Genomic DNA, 7567 nt, shown 5'->3' on the forward strand with positions numbered 1-7567 from the left:
AAATTGGTAAAAGCATCACTGAATTTCTGAGATCTAGTTGTTAATTTAAAGTACATAACGAATAAAGCCATGTTTAAAATAATAAAAAGCTAAGTTAATAAACTGTGCGAGGCAACTTTATAAATATATAAACTAATATGACTGAAATGCCCACTTTGTTGGCTGAATGTATATTGTTTCCAATAGCACATATCACAGTGTCATCAGCAAATATAGCTATAGTAACATTTTCTGTTTCTGTCATGTTTGTGGCATGTCATATATATATATATATATATATATATATATATATATATATATATGTAGTTGCTAAGGTTGCTAACATGACCCAAACCACTGCCTTGCTGTACCTGTTTATGTTTTTTTTCATTGCTAATAATTGATCATCATTTTCTTTAAAATTTTCAGTGTATTTGTAGATTTCTACGAATTATTTGTTTTGTAATTTCCACGTTCCTATTGTTTTCTACTTAGACCGAGAGAAAAAACCCTCTTATTATTGTTACTACTAAGTAGTAATTACTTCCAATTTCTGCTCTCCTCACATTTTCTCTCTACCAGTACAATAGCTTGTTCACTACAGTTTAAAAATCAAAATCTGTACCGCCACCAATATAACACATCACACTATTATTCCCTAAACTATAGGGAAGCCAATCAAATTATTTTATAATTATATATATATATATATATATATATGTATATATATATATATATATATATATATATATATATATATATATATATATATATATATATATATATATATATATATATATATATATATATATATATATATATATATATATATATATATATGTACATAGTAGTAAACTGAAGCGTAAGTAGTAAACTAGTAAACGTTAAAATAATGGAAAAATAATAGATATTTAATAATAATGGATATTAAAATAATGGATATTTATAAAGTAAAATAAAATAATTCATTATATATGAATAGAATTAGTAGTTAAGCTATCGATAAATATATGTTTCCGTTTTATTGAAAAACTAAATTATGTTCTTTAAAGGTGGGTAAAAGTAAAGTGTTCTTTTGAAAACCGAGTAAAAAGAACTTTAACGATTACAAAGGAGATTTTCGATCTAAGCCGAAAGTTAAGTTAGAAAGTTGACTGTATTGTAATAAATTCATTGCAGTCTCATGGCGTCGTCAATAATTTACGACCTAGTCGTAGAAAATAATAAAGTACTTTGTGAAAACACTAAAGAATTGTAAGTAATGTTTTAACGACGAGATTTTAATATCGAAAGTATATAAGCTATTAAAAGCTGTTCCATTTCATTTAAAATTTTAAATAAATGACCTCAAATACAATCATTTTGGTTTATATTCAATAAGATGTTCAGCAATTTCTAATGTATTGATATCTTTAAAATTTTTGCATCTTTATCTTGCTGTACAATGTTCTTGAATATCAATATACATATTTTAATGATCTTCAAATTTACGAATTCCCCATTTCTCTTACATAACGCTTCTTAATTTTTGAGGAATTAAAGGAACCAAAATTAGATGAAATTTGGCGAATAAGCTGTTCAAAAAATGATTAAATAAATTAATTCACTAATTCTTCTGGGCTGTGTATTAGGTATGCTAATTTAATATTGTTGTTTATGGTTAAGAATCGACTTAATGGTTTATTTTTCTAATTTTCATATAATTGATCCGGACAATCCAGACAGTAATAATCTAAGTTCATTATTTTACTAGTTATAATTTGTATTTTCTTGCGCATGCTTATGTGATAGCTCACTAATGAACTGTTATTGGAGCCTTTTAATTTTTGTTTTCAGTAACGCCACATATGTAAACTTTGGAACGGATTTGGAAAGAAGAAGATAATATCTTCTTCCAAATACTTTAGTTACTCATAACTGAATTTTATGCACTCCAAACACTCATAATATGTAATAAATAAGATAATAAGCAGACAAAAGCAAATATATCGAAGATATAGAAACAAGAAAGAAACACATTTAACGTGACCAACAATAGTCTTTGATTCATTAAAAACTATCAAACAGTATGCTATTTAGGATTAAACATGCTTTTGCTGTGCAACAAGCTGATTCCATCAAAATGCAATTATTTTATATTTCTATTATATTGTGAGAAGCTATTGTTTTGATTCACGATCATGGCGATGGTGCCAAATTTCACCTATTATGTTGTAATGACGCATATTTCTATGCTTTTAGTGCTTGTTAATGTTACACTCGAATGTTTTTTTGTTCCATTGGGTTACACACTTGTTGTGTCTTTAAAATGTCCAGAATAAATCTAGTTTAATAAAGAAAATATACTCTTTCTTTCTCTATTTTACTAATTGCTCGAACTTATTGTATTTAATTGTGTTTTAGAGGTTTGAATTTGTTGTTATTATTGCGTTATATTTATTATTAGGTATTTAAATTTATAAATGTTATATATTTTTCTGTATATGTAGAATATTTGTAGTGTACATATTAAATTTGGATTATTTTGTGAAATTAATGAGCTTTCTGTAACAATGCCCCATGCAATACTATTATGATTCAATGCTATTACATATATCCAATTATTTCCATAATTAAATACAATTATTTTATTAGTAAACTACATTTAATTATAATTAATATGCAAGGTTTAATGTGTTAATTATTTATGTAACATATTGATTAATATTTACTTAACACTGACTGATATTTTGGATATTATTAAAGTTATATAAAACTGACAGTAGGTATTAAAAGTTTGTTTATAAAAAAACAGAAAAACCGACTTAGTGGCACAGTGGTTAAGGCGATAGGACGGACTCTTACTGTTGCCATAGTCGTGGGTTAGAATCCTGCTGTAGGTAGAATGTACTTTATGTTTGTGATTTTAATTGTTTTTGTAGGTAATAGTGGAAAATCCGAGAAGAAATAACCATCCCAGCCACGCCCAGCACCCAGGCTGGGTTAGACCGGATATCTTCTGAAGTGGCTTAATGCCGACGACGGTGGTTCGATGTCTACGTTAGTTTCTTGTCCAAACGTCTCAAATATGAGAAAATCTGCTGTTAAGATACTTCCTGATGCTTTCTCTTAATGTTGCCCTGCTCGGCGTAGTTTACTGCAAATATGTGGATATGTAGATGTATTTAATGTATTATGTTTTATTGTATTATGTTAATGATTTTGCTATATTGCTTAGACATTTTTGCTAATATTAGAAAGGCTGTTACAGGCTAGTACGTATTGGTACAGGCTGATATAGCGTTAGAATATTTCTTATTATTATCGGCATATAGCATATTAAGAATAAAAAAAACTGTAACATAAGAAGGAATTTTGAATACATAGATATTTGAAATCTATATAGTAATTTATAAAATTTGACATATATTGATATAGTGAGAAAATATAGAATAATTGCGAGAAAAATATTAAGGACAACAATTTTTCTTTCCATATAAAGTTATACTGATGTAAGTGCCATCAAGTTCGGAAATTTATTTTGTGATAAATATATTAAATTTAGCGGTGTTTTCTGATAGGTAAATCAAATAGATAACGTGAAAATTAAGTAAAAAATAATGAAAAATATATCAAAAATGATACGACGATGTTAAAATGGTAATTTCGAATCGTATTCTAATTGCAGTCGAAGCATTGATCAAGAATAGTGTTGAAATATGTAGTTGATTATTGATGGTAATGTATACTTTGTAAATACATTTTACATGTGATATAATTTAGTCACAAATTAGTGCGCGAGAACATTCTTTACTTTTTATTAACAATGTAAAGGAAAAAATGTCCTAACTTAGGTTGTCGAAGTCATCAAAATGTGCACTATTTTACCGCACTGATCTGTAGCGACACTCAGAAAATGTTAATGATCGTGTTGGCATGTCACAATTGCTTTTAAAAATGACTAGAAATGAAGTGAATAGGGTTTGTTATAGTTTGACCCAATGAAATTGAGTGACTCAATGCTCCTGTATTTAAGAAAGGGGCATTCAATGTGATCTGGAAATAGATTATGGTGCTAAACATTTACTTAAAAATCAGTAACAATCAGTCACATTAAAATACAGCGGTCAATCCAATGGGTTTTGTTGTGCTGGTGGAAAATCGAAATTGGCACAATCGGGGCCACCACCAGATCCACTACGCTTCTGTGAAGGGACATAATTTTAACTACTTTTTGGCTACACTGAAAAATATAATAGTAATACAGGAAAATTTCATGGCCACTTTAAAGATGTTATGCCATAAAAGTTTTTTAGTAACATTTAAACTTGCATCAGAAGTAACAATATTTTAAATAATTGCAGATAAAAGGATACATTTATCATTTACTAGGAGCGCTGTTACCACTACCAACTGCAGATCATTTATTTATTCATTTCATTGATCATTTTATCTTCCAAGAATCACAAACGTATCTTCGTTAGCATAATTTAGTCAAAATGTTAAAAATAGTGCTAGATTGGATGCCAATTGCCAATATCTTCGTCAGATCGACAAAACACCTACGATTAATACGCGAGAAAGTTTCATTTTTGGACAATCGACGAAATGGTTACTTTATATATATATATATATATATATATATATATATATATATATATATATATATATATATATATATATATATAGATTAAATATATTAAATAGATATTTGATTAAAAACGAATTCTATATCCTTTTGATTAAAAATCACATTTTTTAACGAAGCTTCTAAAGGAACCGGGGAGCAAGGAAAATTATCGGTTAAATAAAATTTAGGGGTAACCTAAGGACGGCATCAAAGGATAAGGCGAACTTATAATAAATTTATTTTAGACGCATAACAATGTCAATTATTTTGGGGACTACCAAAGAACATCGTCGGGCAACTTATCGATTGAAATATTATAGAGCTTGCGAGAGGAGAAATGAGATATATATATGTTTTGCGATACTTCAATAAGTTTCTAAAAGGAAATTTATATTTGTTATCTAAAAGTACGTGTAAGTAAATATGAATATACTTTATCAGGTTATATAAGGCAGGTTTAATAAGTAATTATTTTTAAGATAGTTATAAAACAAATTCATAATACTAATATACACTCTACATGTTCGTGTCGTAATAAGTTTATAGTTCTTATTACACTATATAAATTATTAATAATTCACACTATATAAATAATATTAATTCTGTTATCTATGATCTGCTGCTTGCTCCAGTTGTATTCAAATATGAAGAAATAATTTAGAGAAAAATATATGCTTGAAAATATGTTCATAGTACAGGTATAATCATATTTTTGAAAACTATTACTACACATATTGGTTTATGCTTGCGTACAACTGAATTTTTTTGCAAGGTTATTAATATTCAAAAATGTTATATTCATTTTCATTTGCAGTCCTGTCTTATTAACTGGTTTAATGAAACTTTCTCGTATTATTATCGTACTAATTAATTAGCAATATTAAGTTCATATTTTTACATTTATATATTATTCCACTATAATAAATATATTATCATTTAAAGTTTGAACTTATAACTTATTTTAAATGTTTCTACAGAAATATAATATCCGTTTTGAACAGAAAATCACAGAAAACTTTCGTGATCTGTTTACAACAGAACCGGAAAATGTCAGACAGATTAGAATAAAACCATTTCAGAGATGCTGCAAGTGACTTTTTGATTTTAAACCCCTACAGAGAATACCAATAAATATTTATTAATTTAATTTTATGTTGTAGATGAGAATGTTATATTGGATATTTTATTTATAATTTGTTGAATATTTTAATTATATTAAATCATTCGCAGTATTGGTTCATTATATAAAATATCATTACTAAACCGTTTACAACAAATATAAGTTTTTGTTTCTTTTAGAACAGGATTATAACGAATCACTTCAAATCCAAGAAGTTCCGTTTTCTCCTGTAAAAAAATATTTATTTGCAATTAAAAGCCGTAAGCTAGAAGGGAACCTTAATTTTGTAAGTCTTGTTCAGACTTTAATTACGGATTGGAATCGAGTTTGTGGTAAGGAATCCAAAATATCAAGTGCATTTATTAATGTACAAGATAGCTCGGGAAAGGTATAGAAACCTTTATATTTGTGTGTAATATATAAATTGTATATATAAATATAAATTATATGTATAATATAAATTGTATGTGTAAAATGTTGCAAAATATACTACCTAACATTTGTTTGTTTAGAAGAATAATGGGATAGAAAATTGCTTATTTCTGCTTATATTCAATAAAGCGATATCAAAACTAAATTACAATGTAAATAAAAACCTGAAATTAAAAAAATATATATTGGCGAACTTGTTAGCAGAACATATCTTAAAACAGTTCAATTAAAAAGTTAATATTGAGAAAACTTTATGAAATATTATATTTATTATATGAAACTTTATATAAACATCATATTACATTGATTCATATATTATATCTATAGTATAGTAATTAAAGTCTTTTTCGTTTATCACGGTAAAATTCTGGTATTGATTTTGATATTTAACGTTCACAGGTAAGAGAAAAGCAGCAAATTGTATAAAATGTCCAAATATCCAAATCGGTACATTGGTTGTCTTTTGCAATTTTGGTGTTTAGATGTCAATAGATACAAACAAAATAAGTTACACTAAAACGTTATTGAATAAGCCTTATATCAACTTTGTGACTTCATTTGGTCATCTTGATTTTCTATGAGTTGTATGAGATTATGATTTTTGAAGTTTTGGAGAAAAGTATTTTTTTTAAAATGTTTTTTAAAGCGAATTTATTCATATATATTTTAAATATTAATCATTCATATATTTTATATGGCGTAAAGCTGAATTATTCGCAGAACATTTAGCTAACGTATTCCAACCGAATTATATAAAATCTACAATAGATATAAATCCTGTTTATCAGCCCAATGCTGTAAATCTAATTTCTCCGAGGTTGCCATATAAATTAACAACAACTTTAGTCCTAAAGAGGCTCTTGGAATTCATGATATTTTACCTGGGTTATTAAAAAAGCTGCCACGAAAAGCAATAATTATGTTGACTTATATATTCAATGCCTTTTTGAGACTGAACCATTTTCCGAAATGTCTCAAGGTTTCTCGAATAGTTATACTTAAAAAACCTGACAAACCGGCAGAACAAGTTGTTAAAATGTATTAAACTATTTATAAGAATACCATATATCCAGTTTGAATTTCGAAATCATCACTCGATAATCGACCAAGTGCATAGAGTTACTCTGTTGATGTTAAAAAGGTATTCGAAGAAATGAAATAAAGCTCTGCAATATTCCTGAACATCTCACAAGCCCTTGACCGGTTATGATATTTCGGATTAATCTGTAAAATCAGCAAATTGTTAACGAGGAATTACTGTCGACTGCTGTAACCATATCTTTTCGAAAGAAAATTCCCATGAAGGGGAATTCTAAACACAAACCTATTCGGAGTTTCATGGGGTAATGTCTTGGGGCCAGTTCTATTTCTCCTCTACACTTCTGATATCCCAATGAAAGAAGAAACATTACTTGTAACATTTGCAT

At 27.4% G+C, this 7567-nt stretch overlaps 1 protein-coding gene across 1 annotated transcript in view; it reads left to right on the forward strand.

Moving 5' to 3' along the window:
* The window catches only part of Ac3 (Adenylate cyclase 3), a 146959-nt gene that overhangs the window by 47965 nt on the left and 91427 nt on the right, over nucleotides 1–7567 (forward strand). The gene's annotated exons all lie outside the window — the stretch shown is intronic.

This window comes from Rhynchophorus ferrugineus, unplaced genomic scaffold (assembly GCF_030347505.1).
Source record: "Rhynchophorus ferrugineus isolate W39M unplaced genomic scaffold, kcgeb_rfMv2 rfM3, whole genome shotgun sequence".
NCBI lineage: Eukaryota > Metazoa > Arthropoda > Insecta > Coleoptera > Curculionidae > Rhynchophorus > Rhynchophorus ferrugineus.